Genomic DNA, 17,152 nt, shown 5'->3' on the forward strand with positions numbered 1-17,152 from the left:
CACCTTATTTTGAATGACAAATACAAAGCAACCATTGGCATTTGCTGTCCCAGTCAACTACTGTTCAACAGTCTGCAATGAGCTGGATTTAAGAATTTTATTTAACATAGCAAGACTACTTCCTTATTACAGACAAACTCACTGATGTCGATGAACATTTGAGTCACATTATTCTCTCCCATCTAATTAGGGGGTAATTCACACTGTAATATTCTTTAAAAATGGTCAATGTCATCAGGAGTTTCTTCTAATGGAATACAACAAATGCTTAAATGTTTTGCAAGAGTCCTGAGAACTTTAATTTCTAGAAAGACCACATGAGAAGAAACAGATTCAGTTCCTCCAGAGTTTCCATTTATAGTATAGCTATTCTCAGCAGGATTCCAGGCCAATATGGAGCTTTTCCAGCCTACAGAGGACATCTTCAAATGCCCAGAGCTGACATTTAGCTAGTACCCATCCATGTGAATGTACCTTGTGGAAATAACTAGTTGTTAAAGTCATTTTTACACTGGTTTATAGCAACCATTTTTCTGACCCCTGTGTGACCCCAGCTCCTACATGATAACATACTGCCCCCCTCAAAAGTACTCTGTGATTTAGCAGCTAAGGAGCTAATGTCTCATGCAGGAAGTATTACACAGACCAGGATCTGATGATACAGAATCATACTGACTGGTACTGGTTAAATATTTTGAGTATTGCCTTATAAATAATAATTTCTAGATAAATAAAAAATAATTTCTAGATATTTAAATTATTTTATGGAAAGCAATCTGAATGTGCTAGCTTTGAGAATGAGAGTGTTTTCCTCATCTGTGGGATGAGGTGGGACTGTGGCTTCTTTTCAGATTGGGGTCCAGAGTTACCTGCACGGAGACTGCTGTTCAGTAGGAACCTGGCCCACTTCTGGCTAAGCAGTGACTCATTATCTGCCTCATACTGAGGCCCATGATACCTTTTTGGTGTGGAGAAAGGATTATTAAATGGATTTAAAAATTTTTAAGTTCAATGATAAGCATGATCACAAAAAAGATGATTACTATATAATAGCAAACAAGTTATATTGGGTTTATTCTGAATCAGACCTTGTTCTAAGTGCTTTATATATTTAAACTCACTTAGCCCACAGCACACCACTATGGCCTAACATTTTAACCATAATCATTATTGTAATCATTAAGGTTTCAAGAGTATGTTCAGATAAGTTTTTTTTTACTTTTTTTCTGGTGAACTCAGGGATTTGTGTTTGCTAGGCAGGTGCTCTCCTACTTGAGCCATGCTTCCAGCCTCCTATTCTTTTTTCTCTGGCTATTTTTGAGATAGGACCTCACCTTTTGTCCAGGCCAGCCTGGATAGTGATCCTTCTATTTTATACTTTCTGCCATAGCTGGGATGATAGGCATGTACCACCATGCCCAGCTTTTCTCTGTTGAGATGGAGTCTTACAAACTTTATTTTTTTTTTTTGCTGGAGCTGGCCTAGAACCTTGATCCTCCAGATCTCAGTCTCCCTTGCAGCTTGGGATAACAGGCGCTGGCCACTGTGCCCAGCTATTAGTTGAGAGAGGGTGGCAGCCTACGGTTGCCTAGGCTGGCCTCAAGTCACAATCCTCATGATCTCAGTCTCCCAATCAGCTAGGATTATAGGCATGAGCTAACTGCACTAGAGTTATTTTCACTTTTATAACTTCCTTACATACATTTGAGATTATAATTTATTCAAAATTAATATTCTTATGACTATTTGATGAAATGTAAGTCAGATATTGTCTTTTTCACATACTCTAATTATAGATTTCTGGGCATCTTTTTAAGAGTGTTGTATTTAACTCTTGGACTTCATGTTGAAAAATTTTGACTGAGTAGCAAGCTTGCATGCACTCGTTATTGCTTCTACCATTTGTTTCTTCATTTTCAATCAAGACCTGGACATCAGTTTTAATGGAAGTCTGTGGACATGAGTCTGGGTTGTTATAACTGTAACTGAACATTTCCCGAGTTTCAGAGGCCTGCTGCTGCTTAACTGGTATAAAATACTGCATGCAAATCCAAGCACACAGTTCCTCCTCACTGTCCTAGTCATGTGGTCTACGGAGGAGATGGCAGGTCCCTGCTTGTCCTAATCACCTTCCACTGCACACTCTGGGGCTATGGCTGCTTAGCATCTTCTTATGCCTCTCTTTCACAGCCTCATCATGTGCTTCTGGAAGGAGGGCATCTGGGTGAGTCAGCTTGGGTCCTCACTGGAGGAGGGTGCTGTCTTTTCTCAGTGGGTCCAGCAAAATTGAGAAATGGAAACCATGTCATGTGAAAGCTGTATGGGATGAGGGGGAAAAGGCTCTGGAGGCTTCTATGTTTTAAAAAAATGGCAGAGCATATGACAGAAGAACTGCGCTGATTCCTGAAGCCTCTGTGGGCTGAAATAGAGTTGATGAGCACCTGTTTCTAGAAGCTGTGTGCCAGGGAGGCATCCACATGTGGTACAATGGCTTGCCATAGGTGATAAATGATTTCAAACAGGACATGTGGATTGACCACATGAGCTCAACATAGCACTAGCCATCTATCCCAGGCTTCAACTATTTTGTTTTGTTGATCCCAAAGCATATGTTGACTTGTTATAGCCCTGATTTTAAGTCAAACAACAACAATAACAAAAATTACCTCATTTCCTGTATCTCGAAAACACTAGCCAGTCTGAGGCTTTATGATTTTTTAAATTTTATTTTATGACTCACCCCAGTACCTTCTTCAACTTTATGATCTTTATCTGTTGTTTCAAACCTGCTCAGGAAAAATTCAAATTTTTATGTCTTATATCTTCCCTTCTTTATATTTTTGATGTTCAGGTAATTGAGTAGATAAGTGAGAGAGATGACTGGTTTACATAGGAGTCAAAGCCTTGTGCCCAGGAAGCTTTGTCAGGGGAATTTCAGACACTGGCCAGTGGGAGGGTGGGAATCTGGGATATAGAGTCCTTGAAATCACATCACAGAGGAGATGGGAGGCCCTCCCCACTGCCAAGGCCAGTGCTGGCAGACCCTGAGATGTGCGGGGTCTTTTCTGAAGCCTTACAACCCAAGCATCTTCTGGAAATCCAGAAGATCTTCTGGCAGGCATTGCTCTTGTCCCTTCTCCCCAAAGCTGTAACTGATTTGGGCTGAGGCAGCCGAAAATACACAATGCAGCTATGTTTCCACATTCCTGCTTTAATGTGTTAATATACCACCTACTCTCCAGAGAAGGACTCTAATAACTTGTCCTGCCCTTTTCTTCACAGAAAGAAAACTGTATCACATGTGGCGTTGTCAGTGTGGATGTTGGTTATCCTGTTATAATGAACCACTTTAACTCCTTGGTATTTCTGGTCCTAGCTTGACATTCATCAAAGATGAAAAATGCATTTGTTTGTGATATTTGTGCAAATGACAAATTGAAGAGATTTTGTCTATGGAGAACTGGCATTTATATCACAAAGTCTTCCTATTCCTCTCTTCTGACAGCTAACCCAATCACAAAGTTCTACTATAAACAAGATAAATTTAAATTAATAAGACAGTGTGTGTAGAAAGATCCTTTTACTCCTCATGGTTTCTTTCCATGTCTTAAAATTCTCCTGCTTTATTGGTTTGCTTCCATACATGGATTCAATCATCAGGGTCTCCCCTCCTATTTTAATGACTTATAAAGCATCTTTCTAAAAGATTTCTTGTTTGAATATCCTTAGGTCCAGTCATTTGCAAAATACGTAAGTCAGGCTTTAGTTGCTCCTCTGAACTGAGTTTATGGAATTTTTTTGAAAGAAAAAATATATATCTGTTAGCTTGTCTCTTTTTTAAAATTAATATTTCACATAAAATAATATTTAAATACCTGTTTAAAGTGAAGGTAAAGCCACCTATTAAATTGATAGTAACTTATACTATCAATAACCTGGAAAAATAATCTGAACCACAAATATCAGCATGATAACTACAAAAATAAAGAGGGAATTAAAATTTCTTTGTAATAGTGACCAAGATTATTTAGGTAGCAGCACTCCTATAACACCTTTGTAAAAATGGGAGAAAAGGTTCCCTGTCCTGAGACAGCATCATCTTTGTTTCCGATGAGGTAAGAAAAACAGTTTTAGTTCTGCCCGGGTTAAGAAGACAGTCAAGTCAGTGTGGGATTCAGTTGTGTATAGGAAAGCTGAAAAGGCTAGAAGAAGGTTTATTTTTCTGCCTTCCTGTGGCAGCAAAGTAAAAAACAAAAGTAAGGATGCCATACTTTTCATTCTCATTTGTGTCATTCACCTATCTTCAGGAAGCAAGCAGATGAAGAGACAGAGCCAACCAGGGTGGTATCCAAGAAGGAATTTACCCATATATACCAGCCATTCAAGTGGAGAGAAGGTAGGAGTCAATAGAAAAGGGGAAAGAGGAGGAAAAGGCATTTGGAAAGAAAACCAGACAAGGCTTCTCTTAAACAGTGGAGAGGACTCTTAGGAAAAAGAAAATTAACTGAAGAAAGTTTTATTCACTGATTAAATTTCAGGGCTTTTTTTTTTTTTTTCATTACTGGGGTTTGAACTCAGGGCCTCAGACTTTTGATCTCACATTTATGACCTGGTCTGAGCCACAAGTCACCTATTTACACTTTCAGCACAGCTGGGATGAAGCTGCATGCCACCATGCTCCACTTTTATTGGTTGAGATGGGGTCACACTTTTTGCCCTCAAACTGGTCTTAACCATGATTTGCCCAATCTCTATTTCCCAAGTAGTTGAGATTATAGACGTGAGCCACTGTGGCTGGCCAAATTTCAGGGCATTTTGATAGAAACCCATTGGCTTTTATCCTTTGCTTTCTGTAATAACAATGTGCTTAGAATGAAACAGCTGAGATGTCTTTTTCTTTCAACCTTTCAGTAAAAGTCAGGAAGTGTGGGGGGTGGGGGGGTGGAAATGAGAGTTATTGTACATGAAAGTGACAATACATTTTGTATTTAATTTTTTTCCTGGAGTTTCAAGTAAATTATCCCAAGAAAAGGGAAAGCTATAAATGAACCAAATAAGAAGATGAAATTACAGTGGTCCAGGCTGGGCTGAGTTAATTTAGCTAGGGCTTTCATGTGAACTTCTTCAAGACAAGGGGAGGAAAAAAAACCTCAGTCTCCCTTCTCCCAGGATTCCTGTCTGAGCTCTTGAAGATCAAGGGGTGCTGAAAACCCACTTAAAAGCTTATCATGTTGAGACGTTGAGAAGAAAAAGCACTGGATTTTTATATAGTAGAAAATGCTTCCCACTGAATCACACAAAAGACAAGATTTTTGAGGAGGGGAACAAAAGGTTACTTCTAAAAGCCTGACATCTGTAAGGAGGACTCTCCTTAAATGATCTTGTCCCTTCAGTTTGGTAAGAATGTTGTGAACAAAATAAAGAGAAGTACAGATGCTTCCTGTAAGAGAAAGATGGTGTAAGTATATTAAGAGTCAGAACACTCAGGGTCCATTTTCTCCAGTTGCTATAATCACGCCTCGCAGCTCTGGACCCTTCCTGCTTGCCCTGGGTGGTCAAGGTGAGGCTCTGCCTGAGGGCCCAAGGGAGGAGGGAGAAAGGTCTGGGTCTTTCTGTGCCAACTCCCCCCATCCTTGGTGTTTTGGCAGTGGTTCTAAGATGGCAACCCCTCCACACACCATGGCTGTAGTTCTCACAGGGTCTGGAAAAGTATTTCTTCTCCTTGTCTGTCCCTATAGGCCTAGGTGGTCAGCTTCCCACTGTGCAAATCTCTGTGTACCTCAGTGTCTCTGGTTGCTCTTCACCTGCCCACCACTCTGTAAATAGCCCCTCCATTAAATTAATTTCAACCCTCTCAGGTGGGATTCTCCTTCCCTGGACTCTGACTGATAAAGGAGAACCAAAAACATTTCAAAGCTGGTAGAAGTCACAGAGAGCTAAAACTTCTCGTTGCAAAAACCCATGTGATTGCCTCTTAAAGAATCCAGGTACAAAAGATCTGATGAATCAAAATTAATCATGCACTTTTATAATCATGGGAGCCACCTGCTGCTGAATGACACATTCCAGATTTCAAGAATTGTTCAAAACTACATCACATGAACTATGTAGAATGATTTATTAAAATTTAAGCAGGTCAAATTCACAATTTGGAGCATAGCTCGTATTATACTTACAGATTGTAGTTCTCAAAAAGGAAAAAAATTGATTTGTTGTTTCCATATTAGAAAAATTCACTGCATATTTTAAAAAGGATATGCAATTCAGCTGTCTTCTTTTTTCTGAATCTGACATGTACATGTTTATTTTATTATCATATACAAAATTTCCTTGGATTATACTCACACACTGCAAAATGTACCATAAAATTACTGTATACAAGAATTTTATACCCTTAGGATTGACGACAATATAATTTTAGAAATTGTAAACAAGTTCCTATAGCTTTTGATCTTTTTTAGTTTGGGCCCATTCTTTTTGTAGGTCAGGCCAGCATTCTGAATTAATTATTTAACATATTTTTGACTCAGAATTCAATTGCGTGGAACTGAATTAAGGACAGAGAGGAGCAAACTAAAGGAGGAGACTTAAAGTGATCTCAAAATATTTTCAAAAGTGTATGTGGGAGTCAGGTGGGGCAAAGAAGCCTGGAAGAGTAGACGAAAAGGGAAGGCATGGGGAATGCAAGTGAAGTGAAAATGAGGTAGCAAGTAAATGGGAGGCTGGCACTTGGGGTTAAAATTCATAACTTTAACTACTTTTTGACAATGCCTCCTCTTTTGTGTCCTCTTTGGGACAGGAAGTATAGTTAGAAAGATTTTTCCAGGAGAAGGTTGTCATCTTTGCTTTTGAGCAAAGGGTCACTCCAAGTGGTTGTGAATAATATGCATGTGGTCCATATAGTTTCAGAAAATGCTAGTTAAGCAAACACACAAACAAACACTTTTGTTGTTATTACATCCCAGTCATTCCATTAGCAGTTGGTAATGGATTTGAGCTCTCCTTTCCTATCCCCTTGAGAGCTCTGAGCTTACAATACTGCCCCCTAGTGTTCTCTTGCTTTGGTGCAATGTGTGTAAAATAAAAGCCAGGATTTATTTTCAATATGTGTACTGTATTTATCAGTGTAGTCCTACTTCAGCATGTAAGAGATCTTATACTGGTTGTCCTGGTAAGAGATTAAATCATGATAAACTGACAATTTTTTCTCATTAATGAGTGAAAATTAAGTAAAAATTTAGATACTATTAAATAATTTCTGATTTAATAAAATGAAAAACAAGTTACCTAATATATTTATGAGTGTCTGCTATGTACAGTAAGCATATCACAAATACGAGAACTGCTGAATTGAAAGTGAAATCTAAGTAAGCTTAAGTCCACACTTTTAAGGTTTCTGGTATTTGGAATCCCAATGTGATCACTAATTTGAGGGAAATAGTAAAGATGGAGGAAATGAAAGGACTTAAAATTTTTACATATCTAACTTCATTCTGCTTTATATTTTATTTAAGAAAATTATTTTAAATCAGGTCCATTCTCACAAAATAGAAGAATATCATTTGGAGTTTTAGGACATCGTGGATTTAAAACAAAACCTTTCTAATTGTGTAAAAATGATAGGTATGTAATTTATTCATCTGTAAAAATCTGAGATAATGAAGTTCAGATTATGAAAACTTGAAAGTTTCAGGAGAGATAAGTTGTATACCAATGTTTTCCATACAGAAATTCATGTACCACCAGTGATAAAATAAGTTACTTTAGGCAACACAAGTATTTTAATTACTACACAATGATTGTAATGAGCAATTGTGAAAATGCAGCTGAGATATGAAACATTTTATTTCATAGATATTAAGATTTAGGATTGCCTCACACATGAATTACGCTTAGGCTCATGAGTTTCTAGTCATGTTGACTTTACCATAAAATGGATTAGAAATATAAATTTCAGAGTTTCCTAAAGCCTAGATTGTGCTGTTTCCATCCTTCTGGTGTCACTGAACATGTTCCTCTGTTCCAAAGTATTTCTTATAAGTTGTACTTCTAATAGAGTGGTGTTGTCTAACAGGACAGTTAGCTACAAATATAATTTAAAACTTTATAATGTACATTTTTAAAAAGAAAAATAGAATTAGTCTTAATAATAGACTTTTATTTAACTTGGTATGCCCCAAATATTGTTTTAGTGTGTAATCAGTATTAAAAGTTATTGAGATAGTTTATATCCTAGTTTATATCCTTTCTTATTATTAAGTGATGGCTAGCCAGTGTATATTTTACAGTTATGGTACATCTCAACTTGACCTAGTCACATCTCAAATGCTCAGTAACCACCTGTGGTTAAACATAGGGACATCATAAATTTAGGCTCAATTTTTTGCCAAAATACTCCATCAGTATGTTGTATACCTTCATCCAGGAGCATATGTCTGGAGGCCTTTTTGTGATGTTGGCAGGCATTGTCTACATCCAATCCTTCTGATATTTAATTTTTAAAATTCCATCTTCATTTACTAGATGGAATACTTTTATAAAGAGAAACAGCTCATTAACTACTTGGTTACTTAAAATAGTTTGTATAGGGAAGGCAGATTCAATGTTTGATCTCTTCCCTTTATTTGCTAGTTTTAAAAATAATAATATTGGTTTCCTTGAATTTTCCAAGCATGAGCAATAGTGTTTTATTTTCACAATATGATTAGAAATTCATGAATCTTAAAACACTTGACATGTTTCAATCTATTGCAGTTGATATATTCATTATTGTTCAGATTTTCCCATCTGTGGTCACTGAGAGCCTCTGACATCTCCAGAACATACCATGATGCCTGCAGGCCTATGGTCAGCTCCTCTTTAGAAAGCTCTGGAGTCAGCCCTGCCTAAAAATGCTGGGCAGAGGCCATGATCTCAGTGAGGGGGACTGAGCACTTCCTAATTTTCTCAGAGGACAAAGATAGGAAACATTTTTTAAAGTAAAATAACATTTGCCATGAATTCATAATGACAGTTTTTATTCAGACTCTAGTGGAGAATTTTTTTTAACTGTATGACCCTTTCCATTGTCAAATTTTATTTTCCTAATGATCATAGTATGCTTACTCATTTGCTTTATCTATAACACACACACACACACACACACACACACACACACACACACACACGACCATCTCAGAATAAATACTAAGACAACTCCACCAGCAAAATGACCACAACAACTAGTTTAAGGTTCTTGCAGTCATGTGTGCCTGGGGCTAACTATGCATTTAGGATAGTCAATTGCTGTGATTCAAAGTCATTTGGGGACAGGTTGTAGCTCTGTGCAAAGCCCTGGGTTTGATCCCCAGCACCACAAAAAGAAAAAAAAAGTCACTTAGCATAGACCTCTTAGTCTTGTTATGCCACCTACTGGATAGATGAGGACAATTGTTGATGTCTAGAGATTGCTTTATTTTTAATTTGATTTCCTTTTATGATTGTGTGAAATTTTATACACAACCCTGAAGTCAAATTCACAACACAAATTTAGTTTCTAGCTTATCTCCTTTATCCTAATTCCTTCCTCTACCTTTAGATATAGTTTTATTTTAAAATGCTGTGATTTATCTTTCCATTAATATATTAATAATACAATTATACAAAGTTAATATGCACCTGTACATTTGTATTCTCCTTTCTTTCTTTCCTTCCTTCCTTCATTCCTCCCTTCTTTCTTTTTATTGGTGATACTGGGGTTTGAAATTAGGATCTTACATTTGCTAGACACTCTATCACCTGAGCCATGCCCTCAGTCTTTCTGTGCTTTCATAATTTTTTGAATAGGGTCTCCCTATTTTATTTTATTTTTTTTCTTTTATTATTCATATGTGCGTACAGGGCTTGGTTCATTTCTCCCCCCTGCCCCCACCCCCTCCCTTACCACCCACTCCGCCCCCTCCCTCTCCCCCCCTCTCAGTACCCAGCAGAAACTATTTTGCCTTATCTCTAATTTTGTTGTAGAGAGAGTATAAGCAATAACAGGAAGGGACAAGTGTTTTTGCTGGTTGAGATAAGGATAGCTATACAGGGCATTGACTCACATTGATTTCCTGTGCGTGGGTGTTACCTTCTAGGTTAATTCTTTTTGATCTAACCTTTTCTCTAGTACCTGTTCCCCTTTTCCTATTGGCCTCAGTTGCTTTTAATTTTTTGAATAGGGTCTCCCTATTTTATGCTCGTGCTGGTGGAGACTGGATCTTCCTATTTATGCTCTGTGTAGCTGGGATGACAGGTGTGCACTACTTATGCCCACCTTTTTGTTGGTTGAGATAGGATCTTGATAACTTCTTGCCCAGGCTGGACTTGAACCATGATCCTCCTAATCTCTGCCTCCCAGTAGCTAGGATTACAGGTATAAGTCACTGCACCTGGCTTTCTTTTCTTTTATTAGCTAAATGGCCATATATTTTGCAGAATTTTTTCCACTTGGAAAAATATATACTTTATTATTTCAGCCAGAGAAAAGTTTGTCTGTATATGTATAACCTAGACTATTAGGTTTTGTTTTATTAGGTAATCTGTAATTTTTTTTCAAATAAGTGAATTTAGGTGAAAATGGATGAATTTACTGATAGGATTTAAATATTTGGAATCAGTTTTGTCATATTTATGTTGTGTGTATTTCTTTATATATACAAATATACACACAAATATATCTCTGTCTATATATACATATATCTATATCTATATCTATATATCTTTATCTACTCCTATTCTTCCAGCATGTGAGCTATATCAATGCTGGGTCATAAATGATTTGCTATGACAAGCTCTGAGATCTAGAGTTTCCTCTCCTAGTCTTACTGGAACATACTTACAAATATAGTGATCTCCTCTTTCCTCTGGTTTCATTTTCTATGGTTTCAGTTATACACAATCAACTGTGGTTCAAAAAAATTACACGAAAAAGCCCAGAAATAATTTTGTGTGTGTGTGTGTGTGTGTGTGTGTGTGTGTGTGTGTGTGCTGGGGTTTGAACCCAGGGCTCCACACTTACTACCACTTGAGCCATGCTCCCAACCTTTTTGCTCTATTTATTTTTTATAAGGTCTTGCACTTTTGCTTGACCTAGCCTTGGACTGTGATCCTCCTACCTCTGCCTCCCACATAGCTGGTATCAAAGGTAAGCACCAGCATGTTCTTTGAGAATAAGGTCTCACTAATATTTTTTGCTCAGGTCAGCCTCAGACCATGTCTTCCATAGAAAAGGGAGAATACTCTATGGCTGTGTGTATCATGTCTGCTGATATTTTTCTTCTCCCCAACTTTTATCTGAATCTTCTCTTTGTCTCTTTTGCAACTAACATATATTTCATGTTCAGTTTGGATTCTATTTACAGCCATTTCTCCTCAATGTGGGACTTTGCCTTGTGTAGCTGTGTGTTAGGGGTCCTATTTATGGGTCCATTGAGTCCAGGCCACTCCAGCTTCCTCTAGTTCTCTTGTCACCTCCACAAGACCACAGGTTTCAGCTGCTCCCCCTAGACTGACCCACCAAGCTCTGTAGTGACTGTTTGTTGATGATTTTAGTTTCTCTGTCTCTTGGGGTCATCAGAATACCCCTCTGACCTCGTTCTGCTTCCTTTAACACAGCAAAAACACCACGCTGGTCTTAAGATCTGTTGTAGATTCTCCACCCCGCACATATTTGGAATGAACACATGTGGTTCACAGGCATGTGCGTTCCTACTTCTTGCTTGAAGATGCTGACTTTGGGGTTTTGTTACTGTTTCCATGGGGTGAAGAGGAGAAGTAAAAACTTATGCCACTTTGCCAACATTTTCCAGATTACTTCAAGCAGCCAAACTGTTAGTCTTTTTTTTTTGTTTTACTTTATTTGTAAGCATCTACATGCCTACACTTATTTTTGACAGCTTTTCTGATGTACTTCAAATACTCCTTGATTTACAGTAGGGTTACATCCTAATAAACCCATCTTAAGTTAAAAATATTGTAATTTGAAAACACAATGAATACATGTAACCTAACTAACACCCTAGCTTAGAGCATTTACACTAGCCTATAGTAAAATGTTGAATGTCCCATGTCATTTTTTAAATACTGACTGCATGGGAAGCAAAAAAAAAAAAAAAAAATCCTTGTGTGAGTATACTTTTGCAACACTGTGAGGTTGAAAAGTCATTAACTGAGCTATTGCAAGTCAGGGAGCATCTGTAAACTGTTTACACATACTGACGCCCATGCATGTTAATGTTTGGAGTGAATATCTCCTTGGTTCAGGGGTCTACTGATGTCTTTCCATGTCTGTCTGTCTCCTCCATCCTCAGTCTATAGAATCTCTGGGCAGCTCTTCCCCTCCTATCATCTGCAATGTCCTTGTTATAGTTTGGAATTTGATGTCCCTAAAGATTCACATGGGAGAGAGTTCGTCCCTTGCTTGAGCTGTTGGAAAATAGTAGAAACTTTAAGATGTGCAGCCTAGTGGGGGGCTGTTTAGGTGGGGCATGATATCAAAGGGTATTTTGTGACCCCAGTCTCTTCCTCTCTCTTTTCTCCCTTGCCATGAGGTAAATTGTTTTGTTCCACACTCTGCTTAAGCCATGATGTGTTACCTCATCATACACCCCAGAGTAATGGGGCTGACTGATCATGAACTGAAACTTCCAAAACTGACAGCCAAAAAAACCTTTCTTCTTTATAAATTGACTGTCTCAGGTATTTGCTGTAGTGGTACAGTACCAGATGCTGCCATAGAGGCCAGTGGAACCACACTGTGTGATCATGAGGCTATAGGAGAATCACAAACCACAAACAGTTGTCTTTCCTTCCTCAACAGGAAGTCAATACTGATTCTTAATCCAGGGGGAAGGACTGAGAGGAAGAGGTGAGTGAGGCAGGCCCCAACACAAAAAATTAGGAGGAATCCATTGGGAGGAGGGTACTTTGATAAGAGCTTCCCAAGTGATTGTAATAGACTTTCCCAGGGTTGTCCTTGTGTCTTCTGCCCTTGGTGGGGGTGTGCCATGAGGAGTGGCCCTGGCTCCAGGTCACCTGTGCATCCTCATGCAGAGGACTTGGAAGTGAGCAACTGAGATTAAGAGGTGGGAGAAAAGACAGGACAGAAGGTGGTGGCTCAAAGACCTAATTTCTTTTTCAGCCCATCTTCAGGCAGCCTAATATCTGAAGCAGATTTATTTTCAAGGTGTTTAAAGTTATTCCAGCTTAGTGTTAGGCTTAGAAAGGCTTTCAACTTGAAACAGAAAACAAAAATATAAATATATTGAGTGGGAAAGTTTGAAAGAGGTGGCATGTTGGATGAAAGGGTTCCCATCAAAGACAAACTGATGATACCTCACCTGTGGCTGTTTTAATAGAGAGAATCCAGGAAGGTGAGAGGTTGGGAAGAGGCACATAGGAACATGGAAGAAGTTCCCAAAAGGAAGATGGGGAGCAGCAACTAGATGCTGAAAAATGGCCCTAAACTTGGCCAGTTTTAAACATGTCTTCATTTGTGCACAAATAAAGGCACTGCAGTGTGTTAATGGTACACAGATACCAGGGTTGTGCTGCCTCAGCTTCTAAGGAGGAAGCTCATCAGGTGGTTTAAAGGTAGACAAAGAACTGAGGGTAGTACTCAAGTCCTAGTGGATGATTTAAGAGCTCACTAGCATATTCAGGATAATTTTTGAGGAATCCATAAAAGCAACAGTTTCCAGGGCCTATTAGCAACTCAAGATTAAACACATAATTTAGATACACGGTCCATGTGTAAGTAAGTAGGCTTTTTCTTTATAAGCAACCATGTTGTCATTTTAATCTCAGAGCAATAGATAACTTTATATTTCTGAGCCACTTATGTCTTCTCTGTTTCAGATGGTCTTTTTCTACTATAATTAAAGAAGGATCACAGGAATTGTGGTGAATGAAACTCGGTGCTCTTCTCTATGGTATTAGTATTTTTCACATTATTGTTTGTTTCTTTTCCTGTTTCTTGGCTATAATAGATTATGTACTGCATAGTGAGGAAGACAGTCCCCAGCAGATTCTCTTCCTGCCTCCTTCTCTACTCAATAGTCCTTTCTCGCCTTCTGAATCAACTGTCCTTTTTTTACCTACGTGTTATCCAGTCCTCAATGCCAGTCAAGGTTAGTGTTTGGGAAATGTACATGAATTAGACTACCAGAAAATTCTCTAATCCATAACATGAGAAAACAAAACAACAAAAAAGAGAACTTTATGATCTGGAAGAGGAAAAGCAGTGAGTCATTAAGAAGGCATAATCCCAGTTTGTTAATTTCATCTATACTGTGTATAATAACCAAGGCAAGAAAGTTTTCCAGCTTTCATCTGACCACATATATAAATCACCAAGAAATCAAGCTATAAATATTGGGGAACATTTTTTTCTGTGATGCTGGGGTTTGAACTCAGGGCCTCTCATAGACAAGTGCTCTACCACTGAGATACACCTTCAGCACTGGGGAAAATTTTTAAATTAAAAATGTTCTGGTTGAGGTTGGAGAAATAGAAGATGTATTGATTTCTGATAAATTATTGTACATTGACCTTTTCCCTCAGGCATTCTTTCTATATTATGGTTCCAAAAAAAAACATCAGTTTGGGCCCATAATTGCCTCCAGAGGGGAAGAGGTGCATGCATGTTCATGTGTGTATGTGTATATGTGCGTGTTTGTGTGTGTATATGAGTGTGTATGTGTGTGTGCATATACGTGTGTGTTTCAGGTGGGATGTGCTGGATTGCAGAGATGTGGGAAGAAGGCAGTGCACTTTGAAATGTAGGTGTTCATTGACCAGACCTTATTGCTTTTCTGTTTTCATCGAGAATAGTAGTGCTTGCAGGCCCGGTTCAGGCATCTGCACTTACTGTTTCTGGCGTCTTTGTCATTCAACAGGAGTTCCCTGGAGCAGATACACAGACCTTCCAGTGACATTCAGTGGCTCCAAGAGCAGCTGTAACCTGTCAGAAGCATAATGCATGTTTTAGTCTCCTGGTCATATTCAAATTAAGCAGGAGGGGGTGACAAACTTTCAGGAATTTAGGAGCCCTATGACTAATCTTTGCATACTTTCACCCTCTTTACTTAAACTAAGTCTGAAACTGGATCACATTTTTTTCTAAACTTTTATCCTTCTAAATTTTCTTATTGTGTTTTGGTGAAACAATATTTCTCAGCCTCCCAGTTTGCCCAATCTTATTTCATATATTTACCCAAGCCAAGTTTTTTCCTTCCTTCCTTCCTTCGTTCCTTCCTCCCTCCCTCCCTCCGTTCTCTCTCTCTCTCTTTCTTTATGTATTATTTTTGGTGGTACTGGGGATTGAACCTAGGGTCTCCTGCTTCCTAGGCAATCACCCTGCCACTTGAGCCACACCCAACCCTTTTCTTTAGTTTTTTTTTTTTTTAAGATAAGACATTGCACTTTTGCCTAGGTCAGCCTAAGACTTAAATCTTCCTACCTCCACCTTCCCAGTAGTCAGGATTATAGGCATGAACCACCATGCTCTGTCTACATTTCAGCCTCTTTCTTATCTGAACTGAAGTTCATAACTCTGTCAGTCAAGAAATTCAAGGCAATCCACCTTGTTATCTTATTTTTGATTGAATTATTTTGTACATCCTTCATTTTTCTTAATCATTTTGTACATTGGTTGAGAATAGAGAAGAGTGTGTTGTCACCTGTTTTATTCCCCAGCGCTTCAGACTGTGTATAACAGATTCTTAGTCCACTCTTGTTGAGTATGTACTTCCTCCTTCTTAAAAGCTGGCACTGGTGGGCTGACTCTCTCTCATACTTCAATTTTGTCCTCTTTCTTTTCTCTGTCTTTCTCTCTCTCTCTCTCTCTCTCACACACACACAGACACACACACACACACACACACACACACACACACACACAGAGCCATGAAGGTTTCTCTGAGTTTGAGGTCTCCTGTGATTAGATTGAGCCCATCTAGATAACCTGGAATAATCCCCCCATTTTAAAGTTATTTTCTTAGAGTCTTAATTTCTTTGCCAACCTTTATTGTTCCCTTTTGCCATGTGATGTTACATATTTGTGACACTAGAAGGCATATTTTAAATCCCCATTTTGTAGATGAGATGACCAAGGCATAGCAAATTTCTGATCTTGAGCTAGTGAATGTAAGAACCAGGATCCAACCTAGCAGGTACTGCAGAGTTTGATCTTGTAACTTCCTTGCCACATGCTTCCTCTTAAAAGAAATTCAGGACTGCTGAGTCTGTCTCCTTTAAAGCCACAGCCCTATTGGCAGTTCCTGTCCATCAGTCCTACACTATATTAATAAAGGTAATGCACGTTATAGTTAATAAAGCATATTCATCAATGCTATTTTAGTTAATTCTCTGAATAATATATATAAGGATATATTATGATTATTCCAATTTTATAGATTTTTGAAAAAAAAAAAAAAAAGCAGCTGAGCATTGAATAAGTCAAGCAACTTCTCCATGCAACAGAACTAATAAGTACTGGTAGTAAGATGAAGGTACTAGCCAAAATCTGGGCTCTGTAATTCAAACTTCTTGCATGATATATTGCTTGTGAGAATTCAGTGTGAGGTTTTCAAGCCTGTGACTTGGGAGGTGGTGAACTTGGGATCCAACTCCAGCTCTGCCACACAGACTCCTCTCTTCTGTGGCCAGAGTTCATTTTTATAAAATTATCGTGATAGGACCACACTTAGAAGCCTGCAATGGTACCCAGTGATTACAGATGAAGAACAATTCTAACCTGATGCCTAAAGCCCTTTAAAACATGGGTCTCATCTTCTATTTCACCATCAATTCTGGTCTTTTCTTCCCATCTGCTACACAATCCCATCACTTAGTACTACTTTGAGAATGTGCCTTGCTTCTTCAGACCCACAGAAACTTACAATGCCATTCTTTGTAGTATTCTTTTCTCATTCTTCATCCCAAGAATCTTCACTTGACTTTAGGGCTTGATTTACATGTAATCTCTGAATGATGACTTACCTGGGCTTCCAGACATGAAGAAATTGCTCATTTTCCCACATGTCCTTTGTACTTAACGCTACTGACTATATTGGCATTCCTGTGCCCTTCTGTCCCTCTATCAGACAGTGAGAAGCTTGAGGCCAAGAAGGTT

The 17,152-nt window shown here is 38.4% G+C and overlaps 1 protein-coding gene across 7 annotated transcripts in view; it reads right to left on the reverse strand.

Moving 5' to 3' along the window:
* The window catches only part of Dlgap1 (DLG associated protein 1), an 888,020-nt gene that overhangs the window by 455,587 nt on the left and 415,281 nt on the right, over positions 1-17,152 (reverse strand). For all 7 annotated transcript variants that reach the window (XM_074070239.1, XM_074070238.1, XM_074070237.1 and 4 more), the window contains one exon: positions 14,888-14,980. The gene's annotated coding sequence lies outside the window, so the exon portion shown is untranslated. The remainder of the gene's footprint in view (positions 1-14,887; positions 14,981-17,152) is intronic.

This window comes from Castor canadensis, chromosome 4 (assembly GCF_047511655.1).
Source record: "Castor canadensis chromosome 4, mCasCan1.hap1v2, whole genome shotgun sequence".
Lineage (NCBI taxonomy): Eukaryota > Metazoa > Chordata > Mammalia > Rodentia > Castoridae > Castor > Castor canadensis.